The following is a 13757-nucleotide window of genomic DNA, read 5'->3' on the forward strand; positions in this document are numbered from 1 at the left end:
CATCTCTGAATATCGAGTCCTTCCCAAGGACCTAGGATATTAGAGGTATTTGCATATAATATGTGCAGTTCCTAGAACTGCTGCTTTCTGCAGCATGTGGACTGATGTTCTGTCCAAGTTTAGGCTTTCCAGATGTTTTCTGAATTTCTTGGGATTCCTCCTAGAGCACCGACTACTAATTGGGATTACTGTTGTTCTTTTTTGCCCACAATCGTTCAGCTTCCAATTTGTAGGTCCTTGTATTTTGTGATCTTTTCCAGCTCTTTATACCCTGCTGTCAACTGGCTTTGTAACATCGATGATCGAGCAATGTTTCTTCTCTATCACTGTTATGTCTGGGGTGTTTGTGTGGAGGTGTCTGTCATCTGTATTCTAAAGTCCCAGAGTATTTTTGCTTCTTCATTTTTCTGTGTGGACTTCTCTGGCTTCAATGCTTCGTACCAGGTCTTGCTACAGGGCAGCCATTACTTTTACCAAAGGTTCCAGTGCACCATTGCTGCCCCAGCCTATTGTGGCGTTGAGAGATAGTCAGTTTGGGCTATTTTTCTTACAGCAGCAGATGATGTGCTCCACGGTTTCATCACACTCTTTTAGAAGGCAGCTTTGGGTCATTGTAGGACTTTTTAGTTAAGTGTCTTTATTGCATTTGTCCGTAATGCTTGCTCCTGGGCAGCAAAAATCAGGCCTTCAGTTTCTTTCTTTAGAGTTCCCCTTCTAAGACCCTCCCATGTTTGCTATCCCAACCTTCCCTTCAATGTTCTTAAAATTGCTGCCCATGGAGTGGCTTGTTTATGCACTGCTCCTCAAGTGTAAACTGTTGGGCTCTATACTCTTCTTTTGATTCTTCGGCTTTCAGCATCTCAGCCTTGTGGACTTCTTTCAATGCTGGCTCTTGACTTTCTTTGATGTATTTTTTTCAGGCCTCTTTTCTGTCCCTCTACTGATTGTTTGACTTGGAGCAGCCCTCTTCCTCCTTCTGACCTTGCCAGGTAGAGAGTCTGTCTACACATCACTTCTTGGATGCAGTGCTCGATTGATGGTCATAATTTTCCTTGTTTTTCTGTGGATATCCAATTCGGCTTGTGATTAATTATACCCAACGGTGTAGCGTACTACAGACACCGCATGAAAGTATTAATTGCCTTTATTGTATTTCCTCCATTTGCTTTGATTTCAAAATTTTTCTGACCCTTCTAAGATATTCCTTCCTAATTAGCTGACTTCTGCATAGCTTGGTGTTTCTCTGCTTGCAATTATCCCCAAGAAAGTATTTGTAGCTTTCATTCACTGGTAAGCTCTTTATTTCCTATGGCATTTGGCATATTCACACCTTAAGCATGCTGCAAGTTTACCTTTACTGAGTTCCAAAGTTGCACACTTGTCAAGTCCAAAATCCATTGCAATGTCAGTGCTAAAGACTCTCACTGTGTTCAGTAGTGACTCAATCTCTGCTTTTGATTTTCCATAGAGCTTTAGGTCATCCATGTATAGAAGATTAATGAAATTTTTGGTGGGTTTCTTGCTGTCTGATATCCCTTGACCTGTTTTCTTCAGAATTATAGGAAAGCGGAATCATAGCAATGATGAGAAGAGTAGTGGGGACAGGGAGTCTCCTTGGAATATTCCCCCTTAGGATGTTGACTTCCCCTATTCCTGCTCCATTGACTATTAATTCTGTTTTCCAAGTGTGCATTGCATTCTTGACCAATTTCTTGATGTTCTCACTGACTCCAATTTATCTCCAGGCAATGAAATTATCCAACTGTGTGGCAATTAGATCGAATGCTTTCCTGTAATCAATCCAAGCTACATGGTTTTCCTTCTTTTACTTAGTCCTCAAGGATCATTTTATCTATGAGCAGTTGATCTTTTGTTCCCCTACTGTTTCGTTTGTTTCCTTTTTGTTCTAGGGGCAGCAATTTCTTTCCTTCCAGGTGGTCTTGTATTGCATCAGCTAATATGCCAGTAAAAAGCTTAAAGGTTGTTGGTAGGCAAGTGATTGGTCTGTAATTGCTAGGGATTGCTCCCTTTTCTTGGTCTTTCATTATCAGAAAAGTTTTCCCTGTTGTCATCCATTCTTCAATTTGGCCTGTTTGCAGCACTTGATTCAACTGTTGGGCAATTCTTTCATGCAAGTTTATTATTATTATTATTATTATTATTATTATTATTATTATTATTATTATTATTATTATTATTATTATTATTATTATTATTATTATAGAATTCCCATCAGCCCCTGCCAGCATGGCCAATTGGGAATTGTGGTCCATGAACATCTGGGGCACCAGAGTTGGACACCCCTGAGCTAAACATACTTCCAATCGCCACCCACAAAAGTAAGATCAATGGAAGCCAGAGAGATAAAAAGCTATGCACTGGGATTATAAAGTCATGTTGGCTCTTTACCCTTAATTACATTTCGTAGAAAGCTTTGCCAAAAATAAACCAATGCCCCTCCTTAAGGAAAAGCTGCATAAGCCCTCTCTCACAGGGATACTGTGATTCAAAGCAAATGGCCCAGTCGGTCAATGCCCTGCTTAGATTCTACAGATAACATCACAACTGCGCCTGCCACCCACAAATTCCAAAAACCGAGACTGCAGGATGTAGCACACTGACTCTTGACAAGGCCACAACAACCAAAGCACATCATTCTCTGTAGCTTGGTGGAAACCCTTTCCAGTGCTGTGACTTTCACTTTCCTTCTCAGCACAAAATATCACTAGCTGCAACACTTGCTGTGATAAACAGAAAAAGTGCGCACACAGAGATACTTTGGAAATGGATTAACTGTGACGCCAATCTAGCAGAAAAGTTAACTGCTTATAGGAAATTAAAAAGTCAACTATTGGATAGAGAGTTCTCTACCCTAATCACCACAGCCAAGAAAACGTGCTCCCCCCTGTATTTTTCTCTCCCATTTGAACTTGGCACAATACCTGTATTGCTTAATAAACCCTGTTCAACGGAGAGCCATAATGCTCGCCAGGTTTAATGTTATGCCTTCTGCCTTGTTACATGGCAGATTTAATAACCAAGAAAAGGCTAAAAGATTGTGCCCATGTAACGATGGCTCTGTTGAACCAATTACTACACTGTCTCAGACTCAAGGAAATCAGATCCAAGTATGTGAATCTTACTCCTTTACATTTACCCCATCTCCCCGATTTAATTAGATTACACTACTTGTTGGACAACCCTGATCCTTCTCTCTGTATGATAGTGGCAGACTTTCTCCTGGAAATTACTAAACGCCAGTAGATTTCCTTCGACCTGTATTGTGTATGCTTTTTAATCTGTTTTTTATTACTGTTGTACTGTTGTCTATGCCAATAAAGGCTTGCTTCTAAAAAAAACACTGCAGCAGCTCCACTCCCTTCTTGAAGCAGAGAGGACAATGACTTTGGCATCAGTTTTCGCACAGGTACAGGTGCCAACTGTCCTTACAGTGGAGGCATTGCTCTTCCCTGCCTTCTGCAAATTATAGACCGTAACTGTTTCCGCAAAGGCTGTTTTAGTGCTTTGGGGTAAGCACACAAAAATATCTGACAATGCCCAGCAGTGAATCAGACTATCTTCTTGGCCACTGAAACACAGCTCTTGTCTGAGTGCATCTTGTAAGGGAAATGCAGGGTTTCAAATCTGCAATTTACTTCACAAGGATGCTGGAATTTGCAGAAGAGGATTGACAAGCAGGAACGGGATGGTTAACGCTTCACACAGGAAAAGGTGGGTTTTTAATAGAGATCTGAAGGGAGTGAGAGAGGGTACCACGCGTGTCTCCTGGGAGTCAGTTCCAGCCACACAAGGCAGCAAAAAGATACTGTCTGAGGGTCCAGGAAATCTCTGGGCAGCTCAACGTGGTGCAGCCGGAGGATCAGAGACATCAGATGCAGAAGGATATGAGCAGAAAAAGGTAACAATAGGCCATGGAGGGCTCTAAAGTACAAAGCCCTTGAAATCCATTCATTAGCCAACAGGAAGTCACTGGAGGGACTGAAGGCCAGCCATTCCGTAGCCATCATGACCACACAGACAAATGATTTTGGTCGCATAATATTAAGTCAAGATAGGACAACAATAAGCCAGAGGAAGACGTTGGACGTTGCAACAGCCAAAGTAAGAAATGACCGGAGTTCTTGTTGAAGGGGCAGAGAAAAAGGGCTGCACTTCTGCTATGTTGCAAAGGAAGAGGAGTCACGGCTCAGCAACAGATCGAACACGGGGAGCAAACGAGAGAAAAGCCTCCAAGGTGATGGATGGTGACAGACTCAGTGGATACGAACAGTATCCTAGGAAATGGTTTAGGAGGCAAGGTAAGAAATTCAGTCTTAGGCCCAACAACACATTACACATGACCACAACTGGGCTAAGGAGGGGCGTAAGGTGGGCAGCTGCCCAGGGCACCACCTTGTGGGGGGCATCAAAACGCAGGGTTTGTTTGGGGGTATTTTTAGTGGTTTTCCATTTTTGGCCTGCAGGGGGCGCAGTTTTTAGGCTAGTGGCACCAAAATTTCAGCATGTCATCAGGAGACTGTTCTTATGCTACCCCCCAGGTTTGGTGAGGTTTGGTTCAGGGGTTCCAAAGTTATGGACTCCCAAAGGGGGTGCCCCATCCCCCCCACCTCATTGTTTCCAATGGGAGCTAATAGGAGATGGGGGCTATAGTTTTGAGGGTCCATAACGTTGGCCCCCCTGAACCAAACTGCACCAAACCTGGGGGGTATCAACTAGGAGCAGTCTCCCTGATGAGACCATGTAAAAGGATTTTGAGACTTCAATGCCTTCAGAAATGTGTCTTCCCCAGCCTGCAACCCCCATTGACAGCAATGTAGAAAACTCAATGCAGAACAAAGATTCTTGGGCAAATTTCTGGGATGTCCCTGCAGGGGGTGCATTTTTTGACATATCAGCACCAAAATTTCAGAGTATCATCTGGAGACTGTTATGATGGCACCCCCCCCCCCCAGGTTTGGTCCAGTTTGATTCAGGGGGTCCAAAGTTATGAACCCTCAAAAGGGTAGCCCCCATCTCCTTACCAAAGAATGGGGGATGAGGCACTCCCTTTGAGGATCCATAACTTTGGACCCCCTAAACCAAACTGCACCAAACTTGGGGGGTCCCATCAGGAGTTTCCAGATGATACCCTGAAAGTTTGGTGCCAATACATCCAAAAATGCACCCCCTGTAGGAACATCCCAGAAATTTGCCCAAGAATCTTTGTTCTGCATTGAATTTTCTGTATTGCTGTCAAAGGGGGTTGCAGGCTGAGGGGCGGGGCACATTTCTGAAGGCACAGTCTCAAAACTTTCAGGATCTCATCAGGAGACTTCCCTGATGATATCCCCCAGGTTTGGTGCAGTTTGGTTCAGGGGGGCCAAAGTTATGGACCCTCAAAACTGTAGCCCCCATCTCCTATTAGCTCCCATTGGAAACAATGGGGGATGGGGCTCCCCCTTTGGGAGTCCATAACTTTGGACTTCCTGTACCAAACCTCACCAAACTTGGGGGGAAGCATAAGGACAGTCTCCTGATGATACGCCGAAATTTTGGTGCTGATATGTCTAAAAATGCACCCCCTGCAGGCACCAATGTCCTGGTGCAAAAAAAAATTGGTCGTGATAGAGTGGCCACCCATGGGGGGGTGCATGGGGGGCGGGGCGGCATCCAACTCAGGTTTTGCCCAGGGCTACGGTTTGCCTTGTTACGCCCCTGCTACAGCCAGAGTGCTCTGGCTCAAGAAAAGGCCATGGGAAGGAAGGCTGAAACCGCCTCTTTTTCTTCACCCTGGTCCTGGGCACATGTGGCAACGTCGGTTCCCCAACACCACCTGTGCCTGGAAAAAGGACATAGCCCGCTGTATCTATGCTACTAATAACATCATCATATATCTGTGAAGTGTCAGGTGCTTTAATAATACCAAAGTGCTCCGAGTGAATAAAGTGCATCACACAATGCAGTGACTTATAGATGCGAATACACCTGTGCGCCTTGCAATATCGTTCTTGCTTACAGAATTTTCAATCATCACCTGTCCTTAGAGTGGCTCTGGTCCACCAATTATTTGGGAAGAATTTCTTAATTGAAGGCATGTCCTTTAGAACAAGAGATTGTTATCTTACAGGGACAGTTACAAAGTCCGAATAGACATGTTTGCATCTATGAGGCCATACCGTGGAAATTGCTGAACACTGATGTTATTTAGGTATTGAACTGGACAGCACAGATTGGCTAAAAGTGGAGCCTACAGACAGGACTAATTGTTGTTATTCAGTTTTGATGTCTTATGTCCTTGTCTTATATATCACTCTATTAGAGTTAGGACACAAGTCAACACTCCCAACGCTACTTCCAACTGCTCAGGGTTCAGTTTACCAGTGTTTTAAGAATATATTACAACATTTAAAAGTCAACCAATGTAGTACAAACATAAGACCTGTTTCCTAAGAGGTATTTTTTTAACTCTAAGTTGGATTTAACAATATCTAACCAAAGAATGTCACCCAAATACTGAGTGGCTTACACATTTACTTATTGAAAAAGATTTTTCTCTGTCTCACACACACACAAAAACATATTGGGCACTACCACATAAGATTCCACTGTGGGGGCGGGGGGGGCATAAGTTTCCAACTACGCAACTTCTTTGGTCTGAAATTACCAGGTCCTGACACAGTGAACATCACACACTGACAATGTTCCCTGCTTCAAAAGGAGCAACCTGCACCGTTTATTGTATTAGGTGTTCCTACAATTCATCCCATTTTATAGCATTAGTACATTGTCACAGTAAAAACTATAAGATTCAGGGATATGACTGACTGGTAAAGCAGGTTGTATGACTAACAACAGCTGGTTGAAAGCGACTAGAAATTGGAAGTTTTATATGCTGAGGGTTCGTCTGGAGGGGTCACACGGCAAGATGCCGTCTTCCAGATGTCATAAAGAGTATAGCTAGAGAAGATTCATCAAGACGTAGTGCTTCAGCCCCCAAGACCTCTCCCCCTGCCAGTAAAGCGGCTCAGACAGACATTTCCTTCATTTTAAGAAGAGTTCACATTCTTACTAATGCCAAGGCCACTTCTCAGAAGGGCATGAATCAGCATTACCATACCGCTTATTAATAAGATCAAATGAGGCAAACTCATTTCATGGGGTGAGACAGACACAGGTTGTGAAATGGGTGATACTCATCCTCAGAAACAGGATGGCCCAGAACAGAAGGCCTGTCCCCCTACCCCAGACTTTCAGTTTTTCCCAACAGAAACACTGGACAGTGGAGTGGCTGCAGCCCACGGCCAGAGAGTCCACTTTATATGCAGGAGATCCCAGATTTCATCCACCACCACCCCAGCATATCCATTTAAAGGGGTCAGTGAGTGATATGACAGGTCTCAGTCTGAGATGTAAGAAGCCAATGCCAGCCAGAACAGTCAATATTGATCTTGACAGACCACCGGTCTGGTTCATTATAAAACAGTTTCATGTATGATATTTGGGGGGGAAACATCTGTTCAAAATTTTTGCCTTAGGAACAAGTGAACTGAAAAAAACATAGCAACCTACAGCAATAGATTACAATTCCTGTGAATTCTGTTCACGTATTTTAAAATGTCTATTGCTTCAATAAATAAATTGTGATGAATTTTTGGCCACAATAGAACATGCTTTGTGTAGCATATACGTCTGAAGATGTATATGTTTGTGTTAAATTCCATATCCAAATCCCCTGAGAACCATTAATACTGTGCCTGTATGATTGTTTAAATCCAAAATTCTTATACTTCTTCAGTTGTTAGTTTGTTCTACTTTTCCAATAGCAAAGAAGTACCATACATGCAAAGATAGCTGCGGTTTGCAGCTTTGTCCAATATGCCTGCAGTTCTGAACAAAACAAGAAACAAAATCCTATTTGTGCCCAAATCAATTTAAACACTGCACAGGACTGCACTATAAAAAACATTTATTCTTTGAAATTTCATATACAAACCAAGTAATGCAACTTTATAAGCTAATCAAATTTAAGTGACGCACTTTAGGAATTGCAGCAGTAAACAGGTCTCTCTGATGAGTACTGAATGTATCTCTGTACATCCCTTCAAAACAGAAAGTAGCTCAGCACAAATTTGTATTTTCTAAATCAATCATCTGACACAAAATGCTCTCAGATTAAACCTGCCGGTGTCTTCCATGGCAGCCTATGATGGCAAGCAAGCGAGCTCTGGCTCTGGAAAGTGCACACTGGGATAAATGCTGCTGGTCTTTAAAGTGCCCCTGGATGTCTATTTCGGTTTACTGGAAAAGCTAACAAGAGTGATGTCATGTTAACCTACCACCTCCCCGCCCCCACTGATGAGTACTGAAGTTCCTCTGCTGTTCAACAGCTTATTTACATAGCTACATGGAATGCACCTAAAGACACACCACTGGGAAAATGGGATGGTGACACCTTTAATGAGTCAGGGTGGAGATGTGAAGCGGTGCCCAAAATACTTTCCATCTACTTCATGAAGTAATCTTTGTTCTATTAATATGAACATCGTGCTTATGAAGAGAAGTGCCAGGGAGTCTTCGAAGCTCCTCTGGAAAATTAAATTGTCTTCCACATTATCCAGAAATAGCACGGATGACACCTCATAATCCCGAAAATCCATGCCACAGCTCTCTCACGGCATTTTCTCAGTTCCAAGAAAAGGCACCATATGCCATCCAGCACGCTGTCCTTACGTCACCCTATGCTGGTTTCATCCGAGAACTCTCTGATCAGATGTCACTTTCTCTTGGGTCATTCCCCCTGTGGCAGGAAGCCCGTGCCTGAATGGCAATGCTGCCGATTACAGGCTGGGTTGCATCACCCCCTTGCCAAAACAAAACAGCAAAAAAAACCCCACCCCTCTTCCATCGTGGAAAGAGGGAGAAGGACTGCGCAGGTGGCTCTACAGGCCGAAGAGAAGCCATTGAAATCCACAAGCACATGGACAACTTCAACCGGAAGGAAGAAACCATGGAAATGAACAGAATTTGGCTGCCAGTGTTGAAAAACTCTAGAATCAAGACAGTGAAAAATCAGCTCCACACAGACACAGGACAACTATAGACAATATCAATCAAAGGAAACAAAGACCAGGATACTTCTATTCAGATCCATTCACCTATTGACCTTGCTATCTTCATTGTTACTCCCAGGCTACAGACTTCTTTGTGACTCACACACCAGGCTACTCTATTCAGAGAGCCTCACCTTTTGATCTCACAGTATATATACTCCACTTCCTTTCCTTTCCTACATCAGATCCTCTGAAAATGCCAGCCATAGATGCAGGCGAAACATCAGGAGAGAATGCTGCTAGAACACGGCCATACAGCCCGGAAACCACACACCCCAATAGCTAAAATGTCTGCCTTGGACTTGGGAGACCCTGATCCCCCCATGGAAGCTGGCTGAGTGACCTTGTGCTAGTCCCACATCTTCTGCTTAACCTGCCTTGCAGGAGCGTCGTGAGAATAAAATGGAGGAAAGCAGAACTATGCCAGTGGCTTTGCTTCCCTCTAAAGGTCAGGAAGGTATATAAAGGAAGTAAATAAATAAGCACAGGCTGGTCAACTGAGACAAAGGCTACAGTCTAACCTACTTCACAGGGCTGTTGTTTAAAGGAAATAACCCATAAACACCATTTTGAGTTCTGCAAGAAAAAAAAGAAAGAACTAGACACAGTTGAATGTACTGTCGAAGACTTTCATGGCTGGACTCAACTGGTTGTGGTGGGTTTTCCGGGCTGCGTGGCCGTGGTCTGGTACAGTGTTTACCAACCTTTTCGATGTCACGGTACCCTTGACCTCACTCTTCATATCTCACGGTACCCCTGCCATCCCCCCACCTTCCCCTCCCAGTGCCCCTGCTTGCACCACCCCCCACCTTCCCCTCCCAGGGTGAAGGGAAGAACTGGGGGGGGGGGGCAGGAAGTGGCTGCTGACCTTGTGGCAGGCCCTGCCCCGAGCCAGCTCCATGTCCTTGCTGGCGCCGGCAGGAGACACCACAAAAGTGAGGGGGGGGGGTTAGCATTGCCATGGAACCCTGGTTGAAAATCACTGGTCTGGTGGATCTTGCTCCTAACGTTTCACCTGCAACTGTGGCTGGCATCTTCAGGAACAAGATCTACCAGACCACGGCCACGCAGCCCGGAAAACCCACCACGACCAGTAGGCACAGCGGCTCAAGCAGCTCAAGCCTAGGCTGCCAAATCCGGCCCTTTTTTTCCAACGGCTACATCAGAAAGAAAGCAACGCTTTTTTGTCCCGGGCAGGACGTGACATTATTCATGAGATCCCATTGATGACACAGGATTCAGATCGAAAAAGACGGAGCTGCCAATCAGCTGGGAGGCGGCGAGAGCAGGAATGGGCCGAGGCAGGATGCCTGATGCTGGAGCGGCTCCTGTCAGGCATCCTTCCCAGGCCGAGGGTCCTCTCCCTCGGCCTGACCGACCCCACAGGATTGTTGGGAGGAGAGAACGACGGAGAGGAGAGCCACGCAAGCCGCTGCGGGCAGAGAACTAAAGCGCGCAGCTGCCTCCCGCGAGGAACTCACAAGGGAAGAATAAACGAGCCTCCGCGCCTCCATCCTCACAACAGCCCTGCGAGGTAGGCTCAACTGAGCCTCGTGACTGGGGGTGGGCGGGAATCTGAACGCGGCTCCCGGACAGCCCCCTTCCCTACTCCCCTCCACGGCACGCCGCAGCCCCCCCCCCCCCCCCCCCCGAGGGGACTCCCCCTCGACGCCGCCGGACGGGCTCCTCGCTCACCGGGCCTCGAGGCGAGGGGGCCGCTTTCCTCACCGGTGCGTCCCTCGTCGGCTTCCGTTCCAGCGCGGCCGCCTTTGCCCCGCGCCACGGCCGACTCCTCTCTCTCATTCGCGCGCGCATGCCCGCTCGCCCCGCCCCCGACCTTTCCCCTCATCACCTGCGCGCGCACCGCGACACGCCACGCTCCGCCCTGTCCCCTCTCCCGCCCCGATAAGCCACGCCCCCCTTCCCCCGGGCCCCTCTCTGTGGAACCCTTTGCGCGCATGCGCGCAGGCGGCGTGTTACGGTAGGAGGCGTTGCGCTGCCGGTTAGGATCGCAGGTGGGGAAGGGCTGCGCTGACCTGAGCCGCCAATAAAGAGCCAAAGGGAACAAATGGCAGTAGTAGTAGTAGTAGTAATAGTAATAATAACAACAACAATAAATGTGGAGGAGGAGGAATTGGTGCAGCATTGGCACAGAAATAACACGTGGCTGAACGGAAAAAAGTGTGGACAATTAAAGTAGCGATGCCCGGAAACACCTGGGCGGAAGGAAAAGAGCTGGGAAAGATGGCAAAACACCGGGATCCGAGGACGGAAATCGAGAGATGATGGCACAAGCCTGCAGTTCTGGACCCAGAGATTATCTGCATACTTGAGTGCCAGACTAAAGCACCTGGGGGGGGCCTTGAACTATGATGGCCACCCTTGGATTGTAACTGACGGGGCAGGGACCTTGCTTGCACGTTGAGGATCAGGATTTCTTAAAAGGTGCAAAGCAAACATGAGATATTCAGCTCCATAGGAAGAAGGTGCTCTTTTAAAAAAACTGCCATTCAAAAATCCACAGAAAAAATCAAAACTAACAATATGTATTGTCAAAGGCTTTCACAGCCGGAATCACTAAAGTGTTAAAAACATTCAAAGGAGACTCCACAAGTCTCCGAGGAAGTGTATTCCACTGTCAAACAGCCCTGACAGTCAGGAAGTTCTTCCTAATGTTTGGTGGAATCCCTTTTCCTGCACCTTGAATCCGTAACTCCTTGTCCTGGTCTCAGGAGCAGCAGAAAACAAGCTCGCTCCCTGTTCGACATGTCTTCAAATATATAAACATGGCTATGTGACCCTTTCACCTTCTCTTCTCCAGATTAAACATTCCAGCTCCCTAAGTCCTCAAAGGGCATGGATTCCAGATCTTTGACCATTTTGGTCACCCTTGTCTGGACCCGTTCCAGCTTGTTAACTGCAGCACCCAGAACTGGACACAGCATTCAAGTGAGGTCTGACCAACACAGAGTGGTACTATTACGTCCCTTGAACTAGATGCTATTGTTCAGCCCGCAGTTCCAGGTCTCTAGGGGCCCTGGGCAGCTTCCACCGTGCTCCCCCACTCGCACCTCCCGTACACTGGCATGCCTTGTACTCTCCCACTATCTAGCCCTCTTCTCGTGCTCCCCCCTTCCACCTGCTCATTTCCCAGTCTTCCCAGCTTGCTGACCCTTCCCTGTCAATGTTAGGCAGTGTAGGCAGCTGGGAGGATGGGTGGGGAGGGGCACAAAACCTGTTTGGAGATGTTTCTGAGTCACAGAAGCTGCCCCTGGGACCTGCCGTCTGTCTCCACTCCAGCATTCAAGTGAGCCACACACAGGGGGGTTTCCCTTGGAGTCCACCACATTCCGCAACAGCCAGACCAGCTCCCAGGATATCAATGCAGGAAGACCAAACTCCCACAGCCACTCCTCTGGGGACTGTCGGTTTTGCAACAGAAGAAGAGTTTGGATTTCTATCCCCCCTTTCTCTCCTGCAGGAGACTCAAAGGGGCTGACCATCTCCTTGCCCTTCCCCCCTCACAACAAACACCCTGTGAGGTAGGTGGGGCTGAGAGAGCTCCGAGAAGCTGTGACTAGCCCAAGGTCACCCAGCTGGCGTGTGTGGGAGTGCACAGGCTAATCTGAATTCCCCAGATCAGCCTCCACAGCTCAGGCGGCAGAGCTGGGAATCAAACCCGGTTCCTCCAGATTAGATACACGAGCTCTTAACCTCCTACGCCACTGCTGCTCCTTGAGAAAATCAAGGGGGCGCTGCCAAAATCCTCACCACCCCAACTTTCCAAGGAATTCTCCTCCTGCTTGCCTGGCCATCCTAAACTCTGCTTTTTGTGCAACCATTTTGCTGCAGCTGCAGGATAGAAAGAGAAGTGTCCCCCCTTCAGTTTGGTGTAGTGGTTAAGAGAGCTGGACTTTAATCTGGTGGTGAAGAAGAAGAAGAGGAGGAGGAGGAGGAGAGTTTGGATTTATATCCCCTCTCCTGCAGGAGACTCAAAGGGGCTGACAATCTCCTTGCCCCTCCCCCCTCACAACAAACACCCTGTGAGGTAGGTGGGGCTGAGAGAGCTCCGAGAAGCTGTGACTAGCCCAAGGTCACCCAGCTGGCGTGCGTGGGAGTGCACAGGCTAATCTGAATTCCCCAGAGAAGCCTCCACAGCTCAGGCGGCAGAGCTGGGAATCAAACCCGGTTCCTCCAGATTAGATACACGAGCTCTTCTCTGCCTCCTTCCACTGCTGCCTCCTTGAGAAAATCCCAAGGGCCTGCCAAAAATCCTCTACCACCCCAACTTTCCAGGAATTCTCCTCCTGCTTGCCCATGGCCATCCCTAAACTCTGCTTTTTTGTGCAACCATTTTTGCTGCAGCTGGGATAGAAGAAGTGTCCCCTTCAGTTTGGTGGCAATTGGTTAAAGAGGCTGGACTTTAATCTGGAATTTGGTAGAAGGAGGAGGGAGGAGAGAGTTTGGATTTATATCCTCTCCTGCAGGAGACTCAAAGGGGCTGATGTCTCCTTGCCCCTCCCCCTCACAGCAAACACCCTGTGAGGTAGGTGGGGCTGAGAGAACTCCGAGCTGTGACTGGCAAAGGTCACCCAGCTGGTGCGTGGGAGTGCACAGGCCTAATCTGAATTCCCCAGATCAGCCTCC

General features: G+C 47.1%; 1 protein-coding gene across 1 annotated transcript in view; it reads right to left on the reverse strand.

Annotated features, from left to right (window-relative positions):
• Positions 1-10949, reverse strand: part of LOC125440973 (SREBF chaperone) — a 56154-nt gene extending 45205 nt beyond the window's left edge. The window contains exon 1 of the mRNA XM_048511195.1: positions 10806-10949. The gene's annotated coding sequence lies outside the window, so the exon portion shown is untranslated. The remainder of the gene's footprint in view (positions 1-10805) is intronic.
• Positions 10950-13757: the final 2808 nt, after the last annotated feature.

Source organism: Sphaerodactylus townsendi, linkage group LG11, assembly GCF_021028975.2.
Source record: "Sphaerodactylus townsendi isolate TG3544 linkage group LG11, MPM_Stown_v2.3, whole genome shotgun sequence".
In the NCBI taxonomy this organism is placed as follows: Eukaryota; Metazoa; Chordata; class Lepidosauria; order Squamata; family Sphaerodactylidae; genus Sphaerodactylus; species Sphaerodactylus townsendi.